Source organism: Pelodiscus sinensis, chromosome 23 (genome assembly GCF_049634645.1).
Source record: "Pelodiscus sinensis isolate JC-2024 chromosome 23, ASM4963464v1, whole genome shotgun sequence".
NCBI lineage: Eukaryota > Metazoa > Chordata > Testudines > Trionychidae > Pelodiscus > Pelodiscus sinensis.
Window position 1 is genome coordinate 15,023,097 of NC_134733.1, and position 26,804 is coordinate 15,049,900.

At 50.8% G+C, this 26,804-nt stretch overlaps 1 long non-coding RNA gene across 1 annotated transcript; it reads left to right on the forward strand.

Annotated features, from left to right (window-relative positions):
• The first annotated feature begins 14,584 nt into the window (after positions 1-14,584).
• Positions 14,585-26,254, forward strand: LOC142819445 (uncharacterized). Its single transcript, XR_012897350.1, has 4 exons — positions 14,585-15,079; positions 23,108-23,201; positions 23,890-24,029; positions 25,171-26,254. It is a non-coding gene; the product is annotated as an uncharacterized LOC142819445 (long non-coding RNA).
• Positions 26,255-26,804: the final 550 nt, after the last annotated feature.

Consider the following 26,804-nt stretch of genomic DNA (forward strand, 5'->3'; position numbering starts at 1 on the left):
TAGTACTGCGTAGGGGCCCCATAAAGCCTAAGGATGGCCCTACCTGGGGCTCGCTGGACTAAGCACCATAGAGACACAATTAAGTCATCGTAAGTAATATTTTGGAAGGAGGCATTTTCAACTGTCAATATTGCCAAACTTGCAAATGTTCCTGACTCATCGTATTTCTCAAATAATTTTTAACTCATTTCAATACAGAAAAAGAACGTGCACCAGAAGCATTTGTGACAAGTATTTTCAGAATGGTTTCTACATTTGTAGAGGTTGCCTGCAGACCATCCTGTACAAGTCTATACAAATCAACTGGTGATCTCCAAGCACAGACCTCATCATTTTTGATAAAATGAAAGACATTTTTCATTTCTTCTTCAAAAAGATGTTTGTCTATGTCCTCTTGGTAGAATTCACTTAATTTCTTACTGTAGTGGCTTTTAGCAGCTTCAGCTAGACTTTTGTCAAAAAATATGCAAAATAAATCAACATTTTTCTTTAGAGATTCATCTACACTCTGCAATTGCACTACTATTGTTACAAATAACACTGACGATCTCAATGATGATCTTCTCTTTGCCTTTTAAATTTATTTAATTGTTTCTAGTTTTAGAGAAAATAGCTTCCTAGGTTTTTTTATGCTTCTCATCAGATATATCAAAGGAACCTATATTTTCTGTTAATGTTAATGCCTCTGCTTCCACGGGCCTATAGTCATTTCAAACTTCCATGACAAAACTTGTAACTGAGGCTAACAATTGTGCAGCATTCAGTAAATTTGCATCAACTTTTTGCTGTGATTTGCTGATTGCATTAATTCTTTGAAGTAAACAGTTCCACCAAATAGTAAAAATATCATTCTTTTCAAACTTTTCTGCTAAGGATTTTGCTTCAATTTTCGCACATGGTTTTTCAGAAGTTGATGTGGCTATGTCTAATAAAGTTCTTTTTATAACATCATAGCTTATTTTTAAAGCCAAAAACAGCATCTGCATGAGCAGACCACCTGGGGTCACAAATTCTTTTGACTGTCAAATGTTTTCCATTTGCCTGCTCCAAGCATGATTGTAACATGTTCCACTGATCTGTGGAAACGGAAAAAAAAAAAAAAAAGTGCATAGGTGTTTTGAACGAAGTAAAAAAAAAGTGTAGCTCCCTCATAAGATGCAGCTGCAGCATTGTAGATTACATTTAAGGAATGCTTGAAACATGGTTTTGCGAACAGGGGCTGTAACGGGGAGTTTGGAGAGGGAGTTGGGAAGGGGGTGAGATACACTCGCCATTCATTAAAATCTTTTCTCTACACTTTGGCCTTCAAGGAGGCATTTAATAACATCTGAGGAATCTCTCAGAAGGAAGCCAGGTATGGATGGTGATAGGTCTGCTGTTGTTACCTGCACAGCATGTGCCATGTTTGTCTTCCTCCCAGAAGAAAGAAGGGATTTCGTCTGCACTAAGTGCAAGCTGGTCACCATTTTGGAAGAAAAAATTAGAGGACTTGTGGCCCAAGTATTGACCCTACGTTCTATCAGAGAGGACGAAGACTTCCTCGATCAAAGGCAGCGTTTAATCCTGCAGGCACAGCAGGATGACGATCTAGTCAGGGCAGTACAGGACAAGGAAGAGAACTGGCAGCATGTAACCTCTAGAAGGAGAAGAAAGTCAACTCATGTATTCCCCATTCCTGTAGAGGTAAGTAACTGCTATCAGGCTCTCTCCACAGGCACTGCAGTGGAAAATGCTTTGGCAGGGATCTCTCAGGGAAGAAATCAGAAGGGAAAGCCATCTACCAGAAGGCATGGGATGTGTAATCCTAGGGATGAGAGTTCCATGACCACCATTCCCAAAAGAAGAAGACAGGTGGTGGTGGTCGGGGACTCCCTCCTAAGAGGGACAGAGTCATCCATCTGCCGTCCAGACCTGCAATCTCGAGAAGTGTGCTGCTTATGGGGAGCTCGCATTCAGGATGTGACCGAGAGCCGTCCGAAAGTGATTAAACCTTCAGATCGCTACCCCTTCCTGCTTCTCCATGTAGGCACTAACGATACAGCCAAGAATGACAAAGCCCTCAGCTTGACAAAGCCCTGGATGGGTTGATTTAGTTGGGATTGGTCCTGTCTTGGGCAGGGGGCTGGACTTGCTGACTTGCTGAGGTCTTTTCCAGCCCTATTATTCTAGGATTCTATGGGTATGTCTACACTAGCCCCCTAGTTCGAACTAGGGAGGCTAATGTAGGCATTCGAACTTGCAAATGACGCCCTGGATTTAAATATCCTAGGCATTATTTGCATGTTCCCATCTGGTAGCCATTTTTAAATGCCACTAGTCCGGACTAACTGCCCGCGGCTACATGCGGCAGTTAAATGGTAATTCGAACTAAGTCCTTAGTTCAAATTACCTGTTATTCCTCCTGGAATGAGGCAGTTAGTCCGGAATAGTGGCATTTAAAAATGGCGACCGGATGGGAACATGTAAATAAAGCCCGGGATATTTAAATCCCGGGCTTCATTTGCAAGTTCGAATGCCTACATTAGCCTCCCTAGTTTGAACTAGGGAGCTAGTGTAGACATACCCTAGGGTATAAATAAAACAGAGGTATTTGCATTGTTCAGTCTTGCCTGTAGACTTGAATATTTTTCTGCCATATTTGCGGCATTTTCAATGCTCTGCCCATGACGATTTTTGATGTCCAAACCTAAATTTGCAATGATTTCCAAAACCATTGTCTTTAAACATTCAGAAGTGTGGGATTTTAGTGGGACAAAACAAAGAAATTGCTCTATAACTTCACTGTTGCCAGTCACATATATTAAAATTAATGGTAATTGGTCTATGTGACTCACATCTGGTGTTGAATCGACTATTATGGAATAATACTTGGCAGCCTTTACTTATCAGTGAATTGGTTTCTGAACTGCTCTGCCATTATAGTAATGAATTCATTATAGGTTTGGTGTGTTAAAAAGTTGGTCTTCCCTGAGCCACAATACTGATACTTTTCAGATGTTCAGTGAGAAAATTGTCAAATTCACTAAAATATTCAAGGGAGGTTAAAAAACTACTTTTTCAATTTGCCACTGATGACGCATCATGTCCACTTAGAGGTAGTCCCAAAGAAGACAGAAGTTTCACCGTGGCAACCACATGTCTCTCCAATCAAATAGATTTTGGCCATAATCAATGTGTTCAGGGTAGGTTTCTTCCCTTACTTCGACACAATTACCAATATTTTGTAGTTCCATTGTCACTTCAGAGTCAACTTGTTCAACTTTTGCAGTCGTCGTGGTATCTCCACAACTCAGCAAATGATCAGATAATGGAGATGTTTCCTTACCCATAGTATCTGATGAATGTCCTCTATTCAATACTTCAAGATTTTTAAAATAAGATAGCAAACTGTCTTTTTGCTTAGCTTCACCTTTTTGCTTCACCTCCATGTTGTGAGTATGTTTTTGACTGCCAGACTCATAGTATCGCTGTATTAAAAAACTGACCTGGATTTTTAGGCAGATTAAAAATGTCTGAAAGAGCAGGGATGTAGATACAGGTGGGCCTGAGTGGGCCAGACCACCCATTCCATAATTAGGTTTAACACTAGTGGCACCATAACAGTGTGGCGCTGAAAGCTATCCCCTGTCTTTCCTAGGAGTAGATCCAGACCTGGGTGAGTGCCACAGGCACAGGAACCAAGAGTTGAAGTAGGGCTGCTGACAGAATAGCTAAGCCCCTGGGCAAGGTGAGGGCGGAAGGTCTGGGCCCCCAGGAAGGTAGGGCCTCGAGAAGAAGGGGCCAAGCTGGGGGCCCAGTGGAGGAGCAGAACCGCAATGGTGAGGCTGGAGAAGATTGACAGACGAGATAGGAAGGTCTCCATGGCCGTGGAGGATCGGTTCAGATGCCCCAGTGACCCTGCACTGGCTGGCTGGCTTGGAGAATTGAACAGACACACACATGTGCTCCACCCGAAGGTGAGTCGGGGGCACAGTTCCATTGGCCACCTGAGCGCTCCCCCTCCTCCCCCCCCGCCAGAGGCTCTCCATCCCCCGGCTGCTCTCCCCTTCATCCGCGGGCAGTAGCCACTCACCAGGTGACAGCCAACAGCAGTGCAACACTACAAGGGCTGGAGGACTCAGGAGAAGGTGTCAGCACAGCTGCGTATCCAGCTGCCGAGAGAAGCGGTGCTTTCCCCCTTCAAGACTGGTGATGGACTGCCTGGCCTTGGGGGGCCCCATGCCATTGGGGGAGGGGGGGCTGTGCCAGGGCACAGTATGTTTCTTTGTAAATCCGCCCCCCGGGGGAGGGTGTCTCAGAGCCTGAGCTCCACCCCTAGCAGGAAAGTGCAAACACTGGGATTTTTAGCCCTGTAGTGTGAGCTTGAATCAGTTGATCTAGATGGGTCTTTTGTTCTTTCCAGTGTAGCGTCTGTAGAGGTACCCAGCGTGGACACGGCTCCTTGTCGAGAGGAGCCAGAGAACAAGAGAGAGGCTTTTCAGAAGGTGCTTGGTTGAGCAATGTGCTGCAGGGACCTGCTGTCCCTTTAAAAAAGAGGAACTGGAGGGGCTGGGTCGCAGCTAGCACCCGTGGAACTAAGCATGCGCTGGATGGGTGGGTAGGCTTCAGGATCTGGCCCCCTAGCAAACTCCTGGAATTCTCCTGCCGATGAATTCAGGCAGGAACATATGGAAGGGAGGTCCCCTCGCTGCTTTGTGCCTCAATTTCCCCATTTGTAAAATGGGGAGAGAACAATGCTGGCCTGTCTCAGCCACTAGAAACCATTTTGAGCTCTCCTGAGGAAAGGTGCTGGAAAAAACCAAGCACAAATCCACAGAGAGCTGGGCAGGGTTAACAAGTCACCAGGGCTCAGCTATTCATATTTCCTATGGCTCAGCCATATTTCCTGGGCCAGGGTGGGGGCGGGCATCGGTGGCTGTGCTCAGTAAAAGCTGGGTGAGGGCAAAGAGGAAGAATATTGGCCTCAGAGCTGCACTGAGGCTATGAAACCCACCTCCTGGTAACCTCTGGAGCAGAAAATTTGCCATTCCTCCCCTCCACTGACCTGGAAATTGTTACCATGGCCCTGTGGCTTGTAGGTCATGGGGACCATTGGCTGGGTGGCCACATGGCATTGTGTGACAGCAAATTAGCCACCTGTTCCCCTCCCCTAATCCTGCTAGGGGGGCTGGCGCCGCATCACTAGCCTTCCACGGTGTTAGCACCACACGCACTAAAAGGCCAGCTCACCTGGGGGTGGCATTGTCTGGCGGCCAGGAGGAATAGGGTTTTGGGATGGGGAGAAGGAGCCTGGGTGTGTCTGAGGGGGACACCCACAAGAGAGGGGCGCCACAGGTGGGCTCAGCCAAACAAGTCAGCCTAGGGTGCAGGGACAGCTGGGATGAGGCTACAGAGAATACCAGCTCCTCAGCCCAGTTGACTCCTTTACACCACTTCAGAGGAGCAAAGGGACTGAACACTGCCTCAAGAGAACACCCGCTGAATTCTCTAACATAGGGTATCCTCAGCTGGCTTCGGGGGATGGGGCCCACCAGCCCCTCTGGTCCTGCCCTGGGAGGCAATCTGGGAGCCACAGCGTGTCTCTGGGGCCAGGAATCCCAATGCAAATCCTGTTCATATTCATTACAAGTGAGTCATGACTCTCCCCTGCCGCAGAGGACATGACCGGACCCATGGATGGTCGTTGGTGTTCCCTCATTATATCCCCTCAATGGCTTTCATCTCTCTGCTGCTAAACACTGCGTTCCCAGCCCTGGCTAACAGGCCTTCCCAGGACGGTCCTTTTAAGCTTCCAGAAAAGTGTTTCTGAGCTAGAGGAGTTGCAGGCAATACGGCCGCTTCAGCGTGCAAGGTGTGGGACAAACTTGGCCTTCAGCCTCAGTCCGCGTGGGACTCTCTCATCTCCCTTCTTTCAGGATTCAGCTGCAACACCCCCTCCCAGCATGCCAGCCAAGCAAAAGTGACTTGAAACCACTGAGTTTCACTCAGTTTTGCATTGACGCCCAGGGTAAAGGTAAATGTCTCGGGACTTGGCTGCAAGGCCATAAACAGGTGCCAGGGCTCAATCCATCGCCTCACTCAGAATTAGCTCAGATTCCATTAAATTCTTTGGGAAATGTTGAGGACCTTTCAGCTCAAGGCAGGGACCCAGTGCCAAGTTTGGGTCGAGATGCAACTTTCCCCAAGTTCTGGATGCTCACGTAAGCACCTGAGCGGTGCCAGAAAGCTTTGACATGCCCATTCTAGCACTTTGTGTCATGTTGCGCTCCTTCTGTTACATGCTTCGGGTCCCTCCAGTCTGGTGCCGCTCTGGCGCTCATTTGTTAGGATTCAGGGAAGTGCAGAGTTTTGGTTTGGACCAATACAGCAGCAGAGGTCAAAATTGTTGGCAGAGGGGGTGTGGATTTTTGCTTATGCAGGTTTGGCAGAGCATTGTGTTTGCGACAGAGTGGGTGCCTTTACTGGGATGGAGACTCAGGGTATGTCTACACTACAGCACTAATTCGAACTAACTTAGTTAATGCGAACTAAGCTCATTCGAACTAACGCATCCAGACTAAAAAACTAGTTCGAATTAGCGTTTTGCTAATTCGAACTAGCATGTCCACATTAAGTGGACCCTGAACCGGGGTTAAGGATGGCCGGAAGCAGTGCCGGCAGGGCATCAGAGGAGGACTTAGAGCGTGGAGCTGCTGTCTCAGGCTAGTCGAGGGCTGTGCTTAAAGGGACCCGACCCCCACCCCAGACAGACAGTTCTCAGGGGTGCCCTGCTTGCAAAGCAGTCCTGGCTTGGATTGCCCGGAGTACCCACACTGGGCACATCACAGCACTTGGCCATCAGACCGGCTGCACTTGCCGCAGGCTGCCATCTGGGGAGAGGGGCCAATTGGGGGGCTGCAGGAGAGGTTCCACCCCCAGAAGCCCGCAGAGCCAGCCCAGTCCTCCCCATCGGGGGCTCGTACCCCATTCCTCCCTCACCTCCTTCCACTTACCCCTCCCTAGCCCCCCTTCCTGATGTAAAAAATAAAGGACAATTGTGTTCAAAAATGGAATCTCTCTTTATTGAACAAAACTGGGGGAGACTGGGAAAGGGAGGTGGGAGAGGGGAAGAGAGAGGGTGGGAGAGGGGAGGGCAACTACAATGATGAGGGGTTTGGAACAGGTCCCATATGAAGAGAGGCTAAAGAGACTGGGACTTTTCTGTATGCACCCTCTCCACCCCACTCATGCTTTTATAGACCTCTATCATATCCCCCCTCCATCTCCTCTTTTCTAAGCTGAAAAGTTCTTCATTAGTTCCCATAATAGAAGGACTAGAGGACACCAAATGAAATGAATGGGTAGCAGGCTTCAAACTAATAACAGAAAGTTCTTCTTCACAAAGCAAATAGTCAACCTGTGGAACTCCTTGCTGCAGGAGGCTGTGAAGGCTAGAACTAGAACAGAGTTTAAAGAGAAGTGACATCAATTCATGGAGGTTGGGTCCATGGAGTGGTATTAGCCAGGGGGTAGGAGTGGTGTCCCTGCCCGAAGTTTGGGGAAGGCTGGAGAGGGATGGCACGAGACAAATGGCTTGGTCACTGTCTTCGGTCCATCCCCTCCAGGGTTCCTAGGGTTGGCCACTGTTGGCAGACAGGCTACTGGGCTAGATGGACATTTGGTCTGACCCAGTACGGCCATTGTAAGCTCAGGGCTCAGGGTCGGGGGTCTCAGTGGACCACCTTGATTTTCATGCAAACCTGCTCCTGGGTGGCCAGGCTGGCAGCTCTCTTGCCCTTAACGGCCGCTTTCCTGTGCCTAGTGTGGAGGTCGTGGACAAGGTCCACGATGTCTGCACTGGACCAGGCGGGTGCCCGCCTCTTGTGGTCCTGGGCAAGCTCCCGGGAGCCGCCAGCCTGGTCCCGGGAAGAGGGAGAGGGCTGGGGGGCATCGGGTGGGTGGCTCGATCCGTGCCAGGAGCAGGGTCTGCTGGCTGGGTGCTGGCAGGCTTGCACCTGGCACGGGCACCGTAGCCAGCCCGTGCCCCTTTAAGAGGTCCGGGGCCGGGAGAGGGGCAATAGAGTTTCCCTAGTGTTGGCCAGAGTGGCCACCAGGGAAAGCTGGGGAGGGCTAGCCTCCCACTAGTTCGAATTAAGGGGCTACACACCCCTTAATTCGAACTAGTAAGTTCGAACTAGGCTTAGTCCTCGTGGAATGAGGTTTACCTAGTTCGAACTAAGCGCTCCCCTAGTTTGAATTAAGTTCGAACTAGCGGAGCGCTAGTGTAGCGCCTATCAAAGTTAATTCGAACTAACGTCTGTTAGTTCAAATTAACTTTGTAGTGTAGACATACCCTCAGTTATCAACTTTCTCCCAGCCCCCATCACCAGCCTTCACCGTTTCTTATTTATCTTAGAGGCTTTGCGTAAACCTTTGACCTCTTGCCTGGGTTTCCCCTCTCGGCCTGTTTGCACAGCTAGCCTGCCCACATAATCCCTGCAGAGAAAGGATGGTTAAGCCTCCAAACCACAGATCTGGAGTGGCCTCAGCAGCCCAAAGGTCAAATGGCAAGGAAAGGTGGAGGGGGGGACGGGCAAATAGTAAACAATTCCTTCATGATACAAAACTGGATTGAGAATGTGCCCCCACCTCTCCAAGACAGACCTCCAGGGCCAGGGAGAACAGAGGCATTAGTAGTTGTGCAAGCACAGCACAGCCCAGAGACACAGCCTGGAAAAGGGAATTCTGTGCCATTCTGTTCTCCCACAGGCCTTAGGGAGCTGTCCGCATACGTAGAGGGGCTGAGTTGTCGCTCTGGTGCATTAAACTTTATAACCTTATGCCTGGTGGGTCCCTGTCAAGGAAGCTAGATTCCACTAGCCTGCTGTGTGGTCTGGTCTGTGATCCATTTGGCATGTGCGTGGGTGTTCTTGTTGGATCTAAAATTGATCTGCTTGTCCTTTGGGTCTCTTTTAAAGCCGCACAACACAGGGAAACAGCATGGCTAGGAGGAAGGGGCTGGGGATCTCGGTGTCTGTTCCCAAATCTGCCACCGACCCACCCCCTGACTCTGTGCAAGTCACCACGTCATTGTGTGCCTCAGTTTCCCCATCCAGTAAATGGGGATAGTTATGCTGACCCATTTCACATGGGAGTTGTGAGGCTTAAATCAAGAGCTGGCCTGGACACGGACTCCCATTCCCATAAAACAAATTTAATGGAGTTGCCAGGGCTTGCAGTAGACTTGCTGGGGCCCAGGGCTGAAGCCAAAGTTGGAGCCCTTCCCCCCAGAGCCACAGGCTGAGGCTGTCAGGCCTGGGTGCTAAAACTCAGGTTATAGGCCCCCTGTCCAAGGCTGAAGCTCTTGGGTTTTGGCTCCTCTACCTCAGGCAGCAGGGCTCTGATGGACTCAGGTTTCAGTCCCTCCCCTGGGGTTGTGAAGTAATTTTCATTGTCAGAAGGGAGTTGCAGGGCAATGAAGTTTGAGACACCTGGTTTAATCTCCCTTGCTGTGGAGTAAGCCCATCACTTAGCATCCTAGAGCTGGAAGAGACCTCAGGAGGTCATCAAGGCCAGCCCTCTGCCCAAGCCAGGACCAATTCCAACTTCTTGCCCTCCTTCTGTGGAACAATTGATCACTCTCTTAGAACCTGACTGATGAGGAAAGGTTGCAAAAAAGGGGCATGTTTAGTCTTGAGAAGAGACTGGTGGGGAACCTAACAGTCCTCAACTCTGTTAAAGGGTGTTCTATCAGCATTTTCACATTTTTGTCACTCTCCTCTGGCCTCGCTCCAATTGATTCATGTCCTTCCTAAAGGGCAGCAGCAGACCTGGATACAGTATCCCGCCGTGGCCTCCTCATTGTCAGGAGCTGTTCTCATCCCCTAATAAACTGCAACTGTTCTGAAAGCGCCTGTTCTAAATGCTGCTTGGTCCATCTCTATGAGAGACAGAAATACTCCAGGGCTGCGTCTAGACTGGCATGATTTTCCGGAAATGCTTTTAACGGAAAAGTTTTCCATTAAAAGCATTTTCGGAACAGAGCGTCTAGATTGGCACGGACGTGGCGCGCTTTTCGGCAAAAAAGTCCTGATCGCCATTTTCGAGATCGGGGCTTTTTTGCGGAAAACAAAACTGAGCTGTCTACACTGGCCCTTCTGCACAAAAGTTTTGCGCAAAAGGGACTTTTGCCTGAACGGGAGCAGAATAGTATTTCCACAAGAAGCACTGATTTCTTACAGTAGGAAGTCAGTGCTTTTGCGGAAATTCAAGCGGCCAGTGTAGACAGCTGGCAAGTTTTTCCGGAAAAGCAGCTGATTTTCCAGAAAAACTGGCCAGTTTAGACACAGGCCAGGAGAAGTGGTGAGGTAGCAGATGGTACCACTGAGCCTTCAGCAATATCCCCTCTCAGTTTTTCATCCATGTGCAGACTCAATTTTGTTATGTGCACCACCAGTAGAAACACAGGCTTTCGGCTGGAGGAGTTCTGCCAATCAGCTGGATGGTATTTTAATGTCTCCTGGGTGGTGATGCAAGCGCTTCATCTCTGCAGGCCATGACTTAAACATGACATAGGTCACACGTGAACAGAGTCTGGTGGACTCATTCTGACATCTCCGCCCCCCTGCCCCATGGGACATTTCAGCTCAGTGCTCTGCCTCAGCTCAGGAAAGACTCAGGGATGAGCCAGCAGATGAGTCTCAGGGCAGAGTGCATTTGGAAGAATGGTGATGGTCACAAAAAATCTATTGTGATGCTTTGTGTGGTCACTTGCTGTCACAGGCACCCACAAGAAACCTAAAAGGGACACGTGATCATACATGGTTGGATCACAGAAGTCCCCTTGGGATTGTCCCCCAGGTGCTGATCATGTCACACCCACCTTCCTGCCATTGGGCTCCATACCAGCCTGTCCTGCTGGGCCAGAAGCTCTGGTCTCCCCCAGACAGGGCACAGAGTTGGGGTTATTGCTCCTCCAGCAGAGCAACACAGATGCTGAACCAGCTCAGCTTTGGGAGGACTCAGCTCCAAGGGGCTCAGCACCCAGGAACACAGACTCTGAAGAGGACCACAACCCCAAATAAATCTCTCTTACCCTGTGCAAAAGTTTTACACACGGAAAGCTCATCAAGATGTTTGCCCCCTATATCAATGAAAGAGAGAGGTGCACAGTGGGTGGTCTTCCCGAGGTGACAATTATTTATACTGGGCTTGATAATAAACAAAAGTATTTTTTATTAAGTACTAGAAGATTTACCTGGTTTTCCTTGGGTCGTTAAGACAATTAATTTTTTTTGGGGGGGAAATAAAATGAAAACTTACATATTTCATTTAAATCATTGCTAGGGGGAGGGGCTGTGGAGGAAGGGTTCAGTATGCAGTCTGCCCTGGGGAGAGGGGACTACTCCAGCCCTCTCTCACTGCAGCAGCTTGGGACCAGGTCAGAAGCACCTCTCCATGGCTGCTGCAGCTCCAGCGGGCACAGCCTGGGGAGGGGTGCATGTCCCTCAGTTGGGGCATATCCAGGTTCATCTGTCCCAGTGCTTCCCATTGCAGCAAACTGTGCACTTTCCTTTCACTCCCTGACGAGGGGGAATAGCAAACCCTCGGATCTGAAAAGCTCCTGAAAGCAACCAAACATCTTGCAACCGAACTAGAATCCTCCAGCGGTCATAGAGAGGACCACATCTGTCTCTTGGGTGTTGCTGCTGCTGTTTCTACATTCCCAGTGAAAGAGCTCCTTTGGTTCCATCTGGTTTAGGGACAACCCAGGTTGTGATGGAAACACATGGCTGACATCTGGAGAAACAGGAAACAGCAGCAAGCATCGCCACAGCAACCGTGTCTCCTCCCCACTGGTCCCCCACTGGGAAAGCCACGGGATCTGTGAATTCAAAGCACAAGAGGGAGATGACTGATGGATGGGTTGGGCTCCATGGGGGAGGGGGTACGGTTAATAAGTGTGACAGCCCCATTGTCCTCACTGTGCGGCAGACAAGGCTGATTAGCTCGGAGGGACACTGTGATGACTCTATGTCTTGACAGGCACGTCACTGAGTTGTTGAATCTCGGCCAGTAGAAAACTATTCCCTGTGAGCCCACTGTCCCGCCGTGGGACAAGAGCAGGGCTGGCCAGCCTTGTGAAAGCCTGGGACCAGGGCGCGGTGGTGCAGCCTGGATCCTCCAGCTCAGCCTGTGGAGCAGGCCTCACTCTTCCAATTCCCCTCTGCAATGGGGTCAGGCCTGCTGTCACCCCATCCCTTGCGTGATCATTTACCCCAGGTGGAAAACACCGAGGTCCAGCACAGATTGGGTCAGGAGTGAGCTGGGCCTTCTGTTTTATAGTGAAACTCTGTTCATTTAGTTCCCTCCCTGTTGCCCCCTTGTCCTGCCTCTGCATCCGGAGTGACACTTAGGGCAGTGGTTCTCAACTCATTTCAGTCCATGGACCACCAGGCCAATCAAAACATTTTCGTGGACCACCTCCAGCACGTGTAGCACAGGACGAACGACATAGCAACCGCTCAGAACAATGGCGGCAGCTACACTGATGCTCAGAGCCTCAGATGGAAGTTACTGGCAACACAACACAGTGGCGTCCTAGGTGATGCTATGAATGACGCGCCGCATGTTTGTGAACACCGTGTAAAACAGCCTAATGGCGGCGCCTGCTCATGCCCTGTGACTGGACAATGTTCATGTGGACCACCGAGAAAGTCACTATGGACCACCAGTTGAGAATCACAGCCTTAGAGCCAGGCCTGTCTTCTTTGTTGCTTGTCTGTACAGTGCCTGGCCCCCAAAGCTGATCCTTGCAGGGGTCCCTGGGAATCCTGTACTAAAATAATAACAGCCACAACCACACTGGAATGGTAGCATACAGGCTCTCGTTGCTCTGAACACCACAGCTAGGGGCAACAGAGAACTGGGCCCATCAGACATTATCTCCCCCTCTATGGATTCTCAGCTGAGAAGATGACAAAGGAGGTTATGTCTGGTGTTCACCAAGCTTTGTGTACCTAGAACCAGACCGACTGAGCTCCCTGTGTCAGATCTATGCTGCTCCCCTCTAGGGATGTGAAAGTTTAACCAGTTAACCTGTTGTTGTGTGTTGGGTTGCTGTAGATATAGATCTTGTTGTCATAGTAACTGAGTTAGGTCACTAGAGGTCAGCACAGCCGGTTTGGGCTGGTTCTAGTTAGTTCTGTGTTATGAAATAAATGGACACTTGCAACTGCTCAAGCTCTCTGGCTGCATCTACACTGGCATGATTTTGCGCAAATCCTTTTAACGGAAGAGTTTTTCCATTAAAAGTATTTGCGCAAGAGAGCATCTACACTGGCATGTGCCTTTGCGCAAAATATTTGCTTTTGCGCAAAAGCATCTATGCCAATGTAGTTGCTCTCTTGCGCAAGAAAGCTCCAATGGCCATTTTAGCCATCCGGCTTTCTTGTGCAAGAAATTGATGTTACCTGTCTACACTGGCCTCTTGTGCAAGAGCGCTTGCGCAAGAGGACTTATCCCTGAGCGGGAGCATCAGAGTATTTGTGCAAGAAGCACTGATTTTGTACATTACAATGTCAGTGTTCTTGTGCAAATACTCGTGGCCAGTGTAGACAGGCAGCAAGATTTTGCGCAAAAGCACCTGCTTTTGCGCAAAATCTTGCCAATGTAGACACAGCCTCTGTGTTTCTAGTGATTTCTTCTTAAACTGTAGAACTCCAAATGATATAACACCTGTAAGCCTAACGCTTCATGGGCGAGGCTTACCAATGAAGGTTAACTGCGGAGGCCTAGCCAGGGGGCTGTTCCAGCCCTGTGGGGGGCCCATTGCAGACAGGGCTGCTCTGACTGGGATGCCTGCAATGGGGAAGCAGGGGGGGCGTTCCAGCCCAGCGGTGGCAGCAGGGCACTGCAGCCCTGCTTGCCCCCCTTTAATCAGTTAAACAATATGTTTAGCTAATTAAATGGGATTTTACATCCCTACTCCCCACACCTCAGCTCCTCAGCCACCCCTGGGCTCTGTCATTCTTACTGCGTGATACAGCCCTGAGCCCACACTGCTGCTCAGCTGGGAACAAATCCTTCAGTCAGCTCGCTCCTCAGGGGAAAGTCCCATTCTGGTCTTTTTGGGTTTCTCAGTGAAAGGCAAATGCCACAGGTGAGAGAGAGGATGCTCCAGTGGTTAAGGTGCTTCCCTGAGGCTCAGGTTCAAATTCCCTGCTTTGCCACCAAGTTCCCATGTGGCCTTGAGCCAGTCACTTAGCCTCTCTGTTCCCCGATGATAGCACTGCTCCGCCTTATCCAGGCGTCTGAGAATACATTCCCTACAGATCATTGGGTGCCCTCAATGGGGAGAAAATAGCTCTCCAGGCAGGGGTTTTGACAGCACCGGAGATATCTCTGGGGGTACCTGCATGGAAAGAGAGGATCTAACTGGACAAATCTCTCCATTTGTTATGTCCGGTGGCACACTTGCACTGGTGTGGCACCCCCTTGCCACTCTGCCATCTGACACTTTCCAGTTTCTGGGGCAATACCCTTTGTGTAGCCCCGTGTGACCCCTGTTGGGACAGGCGAGATTGGAAAACTCTCTCACTTGGGTGCAGGATGCCGGTGAGGCACGTTGCACAGGAACTCTGCAGTCATTTGCCTCTAATCACTGGGCAGGACTCATGTAGCTGTCGACTACTGGTGGAAGGCAGAGCTTGTATCTCTGGAAGAACAGTCACGCTTCTCCTCCATTGGTGAGATCTGGGTCATTGTGTTGGTAGAATATGGCTGTTCTAAAGCTGGATACAGCAGACAGCATTAATTATATTACAGCAGTCCCGAGGAGTGCCAGAACGCTAGGTGCTGTACACACAGAGAACCCACAGGAGTGTGCAATCCTATATCCTGCCTTATCAATAAGCTTTCAAGGTGGCAGCGGGGCAAATCATGCCCTGTAAGAGGGGGGCCTGCCCCTTTAAGGCCTTCTGGCAGCGAACTGCCTCATTTAATCCCACCCTGTACCACCTGCAGAGGGTGTGGGGCCTGCAGGAAGAAAGCGCCATAACTGAGGCCTGGCTGGGATGGAAAGTGGATATGCTGCTCTGAGGTGAGGCACTGGCTGAGGTTTGCCTGAAGCCTGGCATAGAAGGCCTGAGCTGCCCAGGGTGGCTGGGTTGGTTGCTTGGCTCCCAGAAGCCGGTGGTAAGACTGGGGTAAGGTTGTGGGTGCTGGGAACCTGGCTGGAAGAAGGCTGAGGCCAGTGGAGCTGGGAAAATGTTTTGCTCTTTGGCCCGAGATGAGACCCACTGCCTTAGTCCAAGTTCCCCCTAAGCTGGGGGTGGGGAACCTGTGGCCCCCAGCTTGCCTGGATCTGGCCCTGAGGCTCAGGGCTCCCTGCCCTCAGCATTGGGGAGCCTGTGCTGGCACTCCGTCCCCTCTCCTCCCCATTATCCCACCACACACAATCTACGTGGCTGGGGGTCAGCAGCTCCTGACCCAAAAAAAGTTCCTCCCCCTGCTTGAAGCTGTGTGGTTGCACAGCTTCCCATTAAGCTCCATGCAGGGGCTCAGGGCTGCAGGGAGGAGAGAGCTCTCTCTCCCCATGCTCTGAAGCTGTGGGGACTGCCCCTCCCCAGTAGCCCCAGCATGGAGCTGCTGTGTCTGGGGGAAAGAGGCCCCCAGGTAAGCCCAAGCCCTGGTCCCCTGCCCCACCTTGAACCCCCTCCTATATTCAGCCCTCATCTCTGGCCCCACAACAAAGCCCAGGCCCCCAGCCCAGAGCCTGTACCCCCCTCCTGCACACCAGCCCTGAGCCCCTCCCCAAACCTGGAACTCATCTCCTACACGTCAAGGCCCTCATCCCCAGAGTCTGTACCCCCAGCCAAAGCCCTTGCACCCCAACCCTCTGTCCCAGCCCTGAGCCCCCTCCCACATTCAGAACGGCCTTGGCCCAACCCCTGCCACAGGAATTTTCCTATGTGCACCAATATAAAGGTGATGCATTGGTGCATGGCAGAAAATGCATTCCGCTCAGGGGTGGGAAAAAATAGAGGGAACACTGTTCTCAACTAGGGGTATGCAGAAGTCTTCTGGGGTACAACAACTCAGCTAGGTATTTGCCTACTTTTACTACAGGTTCATACAATGACTTCTTTATACACTGAAAGGTAAGTACAGGTTGGACCTCCCTGGTCTGGCACCCTTTGGACCTAACTGGTCCGGAAGGAAGGTGTTTGCTGGACCAGGAGGGTCAAAAGTGCATTTCTTAGTGCGTTGGCTTGAGGTACAAAAAGTCACAGCCACTGCACAGATAATCTCTGGCTGCAAAGTCAGACTGGATTCTCTTTCGGCTCTGACCTTGGACAAAAATATAACATCACGCCACAAGGCTGAGAACACGTTTGTGAGCAGTGAGGGACCGATGTTTAAACAGCCAAGCTGAAACTGAACACGCTCTGCCCAGTTTGTCTGGTTCACTGACTTCATCCGTTTACCTTCTGCCTACATACATCTTCCCCAATGCTTTAATTGACAGTGCTGGCCCAGAAAGCTGTGCTAAACGAGGATCCTTGTGTTTATTCCATATGCAAAGAGCAACTGTGTTCACTCTGCCAGAAAGTCTAAAATAAAATTCAGAGAACAAAAGAAAAGATCTGGATCTACCCCAAATTCCCCCAAATGTAACCAGTTTAGCCACAACCAGTTTTAAAACTTGATGAAGCCAAATCACAGATGAGGCTCTGAATGGGGTTCAGAACCATCTTCAGGGGAGAGCACCTGGTGTGTGTCTCTGTCACCATCTGCACCATGTGTGTTGTAAACTAAATATTGAATCTGCAAAATCTGTCTCTTTCCTTTGTCTGCCATCAAGCCTACCTCTGAAATAGCAGGGCCATGCTCCTTCTCCTCCGCCCCCATGCTCTGCTGCTGCGCTGAGATGCCTCTAACAGCCCAAAGCAAGGAGAGGGTGCTGCCCTGACACGAAAGCTATTTGTTGCCTAAATGGGACTCGGGGGGCAGGAGCCAAACAGTTGCCCGATGCAGCAAATGCTTTATTTTTAGCCTGTGTAAACCTGGGAGGAACCAGCCTGGACAAGGAGGGCGTTAAAAGCAGCAAACTAGCTTGTGTGGTCCCTAGACCCGGATTTAGCACCTGGTCTCCCCAGAGGCGCTCTCTGTATACATGCAAAGAACCACTGGTTCCTAGTGATGCGGAAAGCGGGGCCAACCAAGCGAATGGGAATGTGGCTTCTCTTGAGGCCTGAGCTTTGGCTTCTTATATGAGGCTGTAATAAAAGGCCAAGCGTCTCTCTGAGGGACAGAATGGAGCGTTACTATGTGCCCTCCCCCCCCGTGAAGGAATTGACTCTCCCTCCCTACCCTCTTTTTGCCAGGCAAATGAAAACATCATTGCCCATGTTGTGCCTTTCATGGCAGTTACTTTGCACATGTAATAAACAATGCACAAGCTGCACTTGTGTTGCTCCAGCCACTGCTGGGGTGGAGCCTGCTGGGGTTCAACGGCCCACAGCAACACCTTCACCAGGGCAGGTCTGGAGGAAAGCTCCAGCCAGGTGCGGCCACATTGAGGCTCTAGGAAGAGGCAAACGCAGTTCCCTGCTTTCGCAATGTCTTGGAGTCTCACAATGGCTCCGCTTTACATCTTGCCCCCGCATCAGCACCTCCTACGGGGACCTTGGCCCAGTGCAGACACAGAGAGCAGGACACGTCTCTGGAATCATCAGAACTCACCCGGGTTTCTCCTCGCAGGGTCGCTCCTCCAAATACTAACCAGAGCCCCAGACCTGCTCACCTCCTGAGAGGATGGTCCAGGACGGTGCTGCTGGCAGGAGAGCTTTTCCTACCTTATCCCACCCTGTGTGCGAGGCACTATTGCCCTCTGCTGGCTGGAATCGGGGAGATCTGTGCATCTGCTTTCTTGCCCAACGAGCAGCAGACCTGCTTTTTGGCCATCAGGTAGAACCTGCATAGGGGAAGAAGAGATCCGTTTATTCCCAGACTACCTGCGTGTATGTAGATGTCTGTGTAGATCACTGCACCAGCAGCCCCTTCATTTAAGTTGGGCGAGCTGGTTTGTTCTGAATCAAACTTGATGTGGCCAGAGGACTCAGCCACATCAGAGCTGTCAGCGTCGCGTGGCAGGTATGCCTTGTCAGCTGCAGCCCAGGGCAGAATCATAACTGGGCTTGCAGGACCCCTGCCCAAACTCAGTCCTAGAGCATGTTTGGTGGGACACCCCAGCATGGTCCCAGATGCTACCCAGCAACAAAGCGACACACTGGCAGGCAGCCCAGGCCATTGAGAGAGAGTGGGATTCAGAAGAGTTGGGCTCTGCCAGGGACGGCACGCAAGTCACTGCCCTGCTTTGTGCCTCAGTTTCCCCTCGTGTGAAGTGAGGGCAGTGGCCCTTAGTTTCCTTGCTAAAATACTCTGAGATCGGCAGATGAAAGGTGCGATCTAACAATTACCCCAGCGGGTGTGGCCCATCGGTTCTATGTGTGGTGCACAAAACATTTTGTTTACTGTTGCCGACAGGCAGGGTTGCTAGATCCTGCTGGTTTCCATCTGCATAGTTTTCTTTCTACTTGTAATGTTAAAGCGACACACACGTAAAGCCAGGGCATGTGAAGGGAGGTGGGTGCTGATTGCACACAGCACTGAGGCTATGTCTAGACTGCAGGCTTCTTTCGAAAGAGCCTCTTTCGAAAGATCGCGTCTAGACTGCAGGCGGATCTTTTGAAAGAAAAATCCGCTTTTTCGAAAGAGAGCACCCAGCGAGTCTGGATGCTCTCTTTCGAAGACGGCCTCTTTACATTGAAGAACGCCTTCTTTCGAAAGAGGAACTTTCGAAAGAAGGCGTTCTTCCTCGTGAAACGAGGTTTACCGCCATCGAAAGAAAAGCCGCGTTCTTTCGAAATAATTTCGAAAGAACGCGGCTTGAGTCTGGACGCAGGGGAAGTTTTTTCGGGAAAAGTCTACTTTTCCCGAAAAAAACCCTGAGTCTGGACACAGCCTGACTGAGCACTTGGCACTCCCTCCACATCCAATCAAAGCGCTGCTACGGTTCAATTGCCACCCCTAGCAAATCCTGGGTACGCAAGCGCAGTGAACAAAACTACCCTAGCCCGGCAGACTGTCTTGGTGATGACAATCTTGCAGCCCGCTGAGAGAGAGGGCTACTCGTGCGGCCCACTCGCTAGCCTAGGTTGCCCATTGCTGGATGACACTTGTCTGCTGCAGGCTTAGGCAGTAAGGACACTGTTGAAACCAGCCTTGTAGTGCCCTGCACGCTAAGAATTTCTGCTCTGTCTGTGCGTGCCAAGGCAGGGTGCTGCAGCAACACTGAACCAACCCCCTGCCTCTGTGGATTTCTGCTGAGGTGCTGAGGAATTTTTGCTGAGCTGAAAACTTAACCTTGCCTTACAGCTTCTAGCCAGCAGGGGCCACTTTGCACAGCTCCTCTGTTTGCTGCCTCAGTCTCAGCCTCAGCAAAGAGCTCTGATTCCAGGAGAGAGCCCCCGTGCTCCTTACAAACCCCCAGGCTCTAGCCTCCTCCCAGGAGTACATCGATGAAGGAGCTTTGGCTCCCAAGAGGTTAAACATGTGGTGGAGCTGTCCCCCGCGAAGTCTGCAGGCTTGTCGCCCTTCCAAAGAGTCTCTCTGCAGGAAATAGTGCCCCCCACAAGCATCTGTGGTACCCAGGCAAGGCCTCTCTCAGTGCAGTCATTGCGCCACAGTGTTTGTCATGACAATGCAAAGGGCGTGCTCGCACAACGCAATGTGTCTGGCCTATAGGTGCTTCCTCCCAGCCCCCAAGGAACTGAAGAGGAGCCGACTAGCTAAATCCTGTGCCATTCCTTTTAAAACTGGATTCACACTGAGGAGACCCCTCTGTCCAGACTACACACAGAAGGGGCAACGCAGAACAAGCTTTCTTGCACCCCTGGGCTAACCACTGAGGTGAGACTGTGCAGGTTTTGGCTCCCTGCTGAGGCTGCCCAGGGAGATCGCTGTGGCAATGTTTCTTGTGTTGTGGACTCTCCGCACCAGGACTGACCCCTCTTTTGCTGCAAGACAAGCCACCAAGCAGCCATCTGGTGGTGGCAGGGTGTCATCTCCGCTGTCCCCAGCTAGATTTAAATCTGCCAGCTAGGGTAGGCATTCAAGGGGGCCTAAGTGATTTAGGAGCAGTGCCTCCACTTTTGGTGAGACCCATGCCCCTATATCACCTAGGTGCTTTTAGAAATCTCAACCCTTAGTCAGGAGCTGGTGGAAAGATGGATTGGGAAAAATCTCAGCTGCCGTCAGTAAAGCCGGGTCGTCCAGAGTGAGTATCTGTAACTAGGATGTAAAATGAGTTAGCAACACCAGAAAGAGAATGGTCTGACCCAGTGTGGCCGTTCTTAAGGATGAAGCCCGTACTGCAGCGTTTTCCAAAGGTCCATCTAGCCCCGTATCCTGTCTGCCAACAGTGGCCAATGCCAGATGCCCCAGAGGGAGGGAACACAACAGGTAACCCTCATGTGATCCCTCTCCTGTCCCCCATTTCCAGACAGACAGAGGTCAGGGACACCATTCCTACCCATCCTGGCTAATCGCCATTGATGGACCTAACCTCCATGAATCTATCTAGTGCTTTTTTGAACCCTGTTAAATTCTTGTCCTATGATCCGCCAGACCCTCCCTCCAAAGACCTTCTCCCTCCTCGGCATCCAAAGCACCCTCTTCTATAGCCTTCCTCGCCACACTTGTGTAAGGAAGTGGGATGGGTATTAACCCCTTAATCCCCAGGGAACAATTAGCACCTTTGCCCCATGTCCAAGCGTCCCTCTAGCTTATCCAATTCTGAATCCAATGTGAGGGCCTTTGCATGTTTAGTGATAGTCTGGCAATCAGCCACACGGCAGGTCTGGGGCTTTGGTTTCACCGGCCGTGGGCTGGGTAGATGTGCCTGGAGAGCCCATACGCGCTTTGGCTTCGTGCTTGGGGCAGGCTGGGGGCAAGCAGGGGCCGTGTGCGCGCAAGCAAGCGTTTTAGAAGCAGCACTTAGGGGAAAATGGCCATCGGCAGAACTTAGCTGTTGGACAGGCTGCAGGGTCAGCTCTTGGCAGCGGGACAGATTCATTACTCTAATTGGAAAGGCAGATTGTCCCAGGTCCTGGGAGTTTTAATTAATTTGCCAAGGGATGCTTTGCACTGCCTCTGTATTCCGAGCGTACAGTTGGCTCCAGCAACTTCAAGCAGATCACCCTGATGTACTGGGAGCCACACCTGGCGCAGACACAGCCCCTCTCTCTGGTAGCAAGGGTGTGGCCACAAAGAAGGGGCCGGGGCATCTGTAGACCAGGCTGACTACTTAGCTGTGTTTCCAGCTCCTTATGGACATTGCAGCAAGATGTAAGTTAGAGCAACCCCTCGGGCTGCTCTACCATGGCATGATAGGACCTGCCTACCCAGAGCAGCATCTGTAGCGGAACTGACCTCTGTGGGCAAGTGCAGTTATGCCTTTTGAATTCTCCTTGGGCCCCATGGGACACACCAAACCCAGCCTCATCAGCACTCACCTGGCCTGGTGCCCCAGTCCTGCTCCTCCTGCAGGCCCAGCTCCTTAGCAATCGCTGACTGGCCACTTGCAATTCTTTGCATGCTATTTGGCCACTCAGTTCGGTTCCATTCCCGTGAATTCCTGTAACTCAAAGGAAAAAAACTGCTCTACTGCACCCACCACTACTTTAACCCAGCCGCATGAGCAAACAAAGCACCACAGGAAGTCTGTGTAACCACCCCCAAGCGGATTTGACCTTGGGAGGACCTCTGGAGCCTAGCATAGGAGCCTCTACCCTTTGAGCTAAAAGCCAGCTGGCTCTCAGCCCATGCTGTAGAGGTCTCTTGTTCTTATCTGTTGCTGTGCTCTGTGTGCCACTGCATGGGACAGTGAACCACACTAGGGCTATGTCTACACTTGTGGCTTCTTGCGCGAGTAATATGCAAATGAGGCTAAGCATGGAATATCGCTGAGCCTCATTTGCATACCTAATGAGACATCTTTTTTTTTTTTTTCAGAAGAGGCTCTTGTGCAAGAAGGAGCATCTACACTGCCCCTTCTTGCGCAAGAAAACCCCTCTTGCGCAATGCCGTTACACCTGTTACTTTCCAGGAAGAACGGCATTGCGCAAGAGGGGTTTTCTTGCACAAGAAGGGGCAGTGTAGACACTCCTTCTTGCGCAAGAGCCTCTTCTGAAAAAAATGGTGGCTCATTAGGTATGCAAATGAGGCTCCATGCTTAGCCTCATTTGCATATTGCTCGCGCAAGAAGCCGCGCGTGTAGACATAGCCTAGGTGTGTGGGTTACATATGCAACAGATCGCGGGCTCCTTAAGTTTCTGACCCAGTCCAGCACTCCTGTTAAATGGTCTTAGCCCAGTGGTGGGCAATCGGTGGCCTCAGGGCCACAGGTGGCCCATCTGGATTCTGTGGGTGGCCCGCAAGACATTTAGTTTACTGCTGCCCACATGCAGGGTTGCCAGATTCCACTGGTTTCCATACAGTCGGTTTTTTCCCTACCAGTATTAGTAAAGTGACACGAGTGTAAAGCCAGGGCACGTGAAAGGAGGTGGGTGCTGATCACACACAACACTGACTGGGAGCTCCCTCTGCATCCAAGCGAAGTGCTGCGATGGCTCCCTTGGCACACTGCAAATTTGAGGTACACGAGTGCAGTTAGCAAAACTACCTCAGCCCTTTATCATGACAATCTTGTGGCCCTCTGAGATGAAGAAGGGCCACTTGTGTGGCCAACTCACTAGCCTAGGTTGCCCATCATTGTCTTAGCCTCTTTAAGGCTGGTGGGAGCGGGGGGACTCCCGATGGCAGAGCCTGGTGGGGGATATGATTGCAAAGGTGATGTAGTGGGTGCTAGCCTAGGGAAAGGCCTGTGGGGTGGAAGATCAGAGTGAGGTATGGGAGGAAGGGGGTCTCCTGGGTGTATATTGGGACAGTCTCTGTATTTACAGAACTTCCCCTCCCGAGATCTGTTTCATTTTGTAACTCCAGTTGGGCAGAGAACTGAGGCTAAGCAGCCCTCCTATAATCTTCCCCTTTCTCCTTTCTGTAGGTTTCCAGGAAGCCGTCCGATCAGCACATTAGTTACTTGGCTGGTCTCTTTTCTAGAAGCCTCATTTCTTCCTTGGTGAGACAGCAATATGATGGTGGGTCAATATCTCCATCCGCGTGGGTGACATTTATCTGCTCTTTCTTGGCATTGCTTTTGTGCTCCTCTTGGTAGAGGCTTATTGCTTTTCATTTCATAGAAAAGCTGCCAGAGCTCCGGCCAGCCTTTCACTTTAGCCACATTCATTCTTCTGTGTCAGGCGTGCTTAGATGGTTGGTTTAATGGCACATTCTTTTTCTGTCACCCTCCTGAAAAGTCAGCCTCAATTTTTCTTCCAGTTTTTCCACGGAGAGGGGAGTGTTGGCACAATTTGTATAGTGGGGGGTGCTGAATGGCTATTCAACCAAACCGTAAAGCCCGTGTGTGATGGAAAGCCGGGGGAGGTGGAGAGGGCAGTAACATCCCTATTTCCAAATCCTGCTGTTGGCTGACCCAAGGAAAAGACGTGGTAAAACACGCTTCCTCTGAAAGGTGGGTCAGCTCTTCCCGTGGACCAGCCGTCCGCCCTAGCAAAGAACAAGGTGAAATGCCCTCACCGAGGTGGGAAACGTTGCCCTGGGACATCTTTATCTTGTTTTGTCCAGCCAGTGCCAACTTCATGCCAAGACCTCTGTCTGCACCTTTCAGGCGGAGCTCTGCTGGCCTGCTTTCTTCTTATGCCAATTCATTCATTCTGGCTGTTGCCGGCAAGAAACATAGTGTTTTCTTTCTGACCTCTGATGCAGAAGCAAAGCTTAGTCTCAAGGCGTGCGTACCAACTCTGCAAAGGGGGTGTCACCCGGCGAAGGGGTGAGAGATTGCTCCATACTGACGCTCCCGGCTGCTTCCGTTCTACATGGCATCAGCAGCTGATGGCCCACAAACGGCAAGTGTTGGAGATGGCCACTTCTTGGGACTGGAAAGTTGGGGGGTTCCAAGCTGCCTTGGAACGGGTTTGGGTGTTGGCTTTGAGATCAGCCACTCTCTCAAGAGCGGTTGCTAGAATCTCGCCCTAATTGAAGTGGAATGGGAAGAGGTATTACAGAAACTAGGGCGACGTGATTTTTGAGGTGTGTGATCTGATGGCCGCGTGCTTCAAAACAAGGCCTCTAGTTTCTCTTGGCTGGGTTTGTTGTGATCCCCGGTGATCGGCGGAGCCGACAGACGTGCTGGAACCTTGGGCAAGGCAGAGGGGAGGGTGAGAACCGTGCTCCTGGAAGGGGCGGGATGAAAGGGGTGAGGCTGAAACTAGCCTCTCCCAGGCAGCCCTCAGCACAGCCTGGAGTGCACCCCGCAGGGCTCCAGTGGCCCGGAGCTCTTGTGGCAATGGCAGCGGCCGGAGTTCCAGGTCCTTTTGACTCACCATGTCTCAGGTCGTTGGCCCCTTTGTGCCCCACACTCCCACCCCACTGCCGGCGGGCCTGCCAAGGGCCCTACACTAGTGAACACTTTTAACACTGACCTGGAAGAAAACATAAAATCATCACCAATCACATTCACAGATGAACCAAAAATTCTGTGAGGGGGAAAAAAACCAAAGAGGGCAGGTTACTGTGTAGCGCTGGGCCTAGACAAACAGCATGCCTTTTGATAGGGCCACAACAGGGCTGGTGACAGATTTGTCAGGGCCCTGGGCAAGGTGTGGGGCCTCAGCTCCTGGCCCCCCAGAAAGGGCGAGGTCTTGGGTGGAAGGGGTGGTGCTGGAACCAGCTACCCTCAGAACTGCCTGGGCCATGCAGTAGCCCTTTAAAATCACTGAGCCCCAGGGCAGCTGCCCTCTTTGACACCCTCCACCCTTGTCGGTAGCCCTGATCAACAGAGAATGTTGACTATTCTTTGGCGGCTCTGTCTTGGGAAGCAGTGACTCCGAAAAGGATTTGGAGGAGGAGGCCCATGATGGGTTATTAGCAGAACATGAGCTCCCGGTTCAGTGCTGTAGCCAAAAGGGTTCATGCGATTCTTATAGTAACAAACAGGAGGCTACTGACTACATGGCATTGGTGTGACCACTGTTTTCTGCCCCTCAGCGTTCCCGCAGGGTGGTGCTAACTCAGAGCAGGTGCAGAGGAGAGCCATGAAAATGATTAAAGGGTTGGAAAAGATGCCAGAGTGTGAGCCTCTAACCCAGGAGACGTTCGGAGGTGACTTAATCACGGTCTTCATGGACTTCCATGGGAAAGAGACATTTTTACAAGAGCGGGCACTTAGATCTAGCAGAGAAAAGTAGAACGAGTGCCAAAGGCTGGAGACTGGTGCTCAGCAAATTCAAACTGGAAATAAGGGGCATGTTTGCAGCAACGGTGAGGGCAATGAACTATTGGAACCATTTATGGAGGGAGGTTGGGCATTCTCTATCGCTAGCCATTTCCACATCGGGATGGGACGTCTTTCTGAAAGAGACATTCTACTTCAAACAGGAATGAATTCTGGCAAGGCCTAGAGCCTGTTTTATACAGGCGGTCAGACTCGACGATCACAGTGCTTCCTTTGGGCCTTAAATCTATGAATCCGGCTCAGGGTTGAAAGTGGGGTGAGAAGGGCAGACAAACGTGCCTGGAGCCTGTCTGAACAAGGTGTTAGCTACTGAAGGGCAAAGCAAAATGTGCCAATAAAAATGCAGTGAGACTAGAAGCCTTCCCAGCCATTCCTGGCCATCTGGGGGCAGGACATGATTCCTTCATGCTGCCTCGTGGGCTCTGTGCTTCACTGAGTTTCCAATACTGCAGCCTGTGTTGCAAGTTAAGCATCTGCTTAAGGGGCTTGGAATAGAAGTGGGCTACTGAACTGGGACCTAAAACAGAACCAAATTTAAAACAAAAATAGGCTAAGAAAGATTTTGTGCCTTTTTCTGTCCTGGGGGTGTGTGTCTGACATGCATCAGGGGATGCATATAGTCTGAAGTCAAAGTCATGCGTGTGTTTCTGCAGCGAGGGTTTTAAAAGTTCATGGTTTTTAAGATCTCAACTGAGCTTTGTTCACCCCATCTATGGTGCGGGTCCTCAGTCAGGGTTATGTGTCTGAACACGTCTGGAGCTCTGGGAGCAGCTGTTTTGAGCCGCTGACAAAGAAGCCTTTATGAACACAGAAAAATGAGGAGGTTTTTAACAGCCATGTAGCTGAGAAACTTCAAAAGTATAATATAAATGGGACAGTGAGCCTGATTCTCTACCGCCTTACACCTGTGCGCAAAGTAAGTGCAACACTGCAGGCTGAGCCTCTTTAATCCGAGACGCTCTAGTCCAGCAACATCCGTGGTCCGGCATGATTTGAGTTACCCGGATGCCCATTTATGGGTGTGGCCAAGTTTCCCGCAGTCCCATAAAATTTGTTTACAGCTCCCAGGCTTGGCTCTCAGTGTCCCGTGCTATTATCTAGCTCTAACTTATCCCTAAATGTCTCTAAGAGCCCAGTGAGCAGAAGAAGTGTTGATAATGCTGCTAGACGATATTGACCTCCTGTGATCTGACAAGTTCTCTGCTTTGGTCCTGAGGGTTCCGGACTAGAGTTCTCTGGTCCTGAGGGTTCCGGACTAGAGAGGTTCTACCTGTACTAGATCAGAGTAGCATGATTATGACCCTGTCCCGTACTGGTGTAAATGACCACAGAGAGCATAGCGTTGTCAATTGTAATGGACAGAGATCATAGGAATGGATGGATTTAG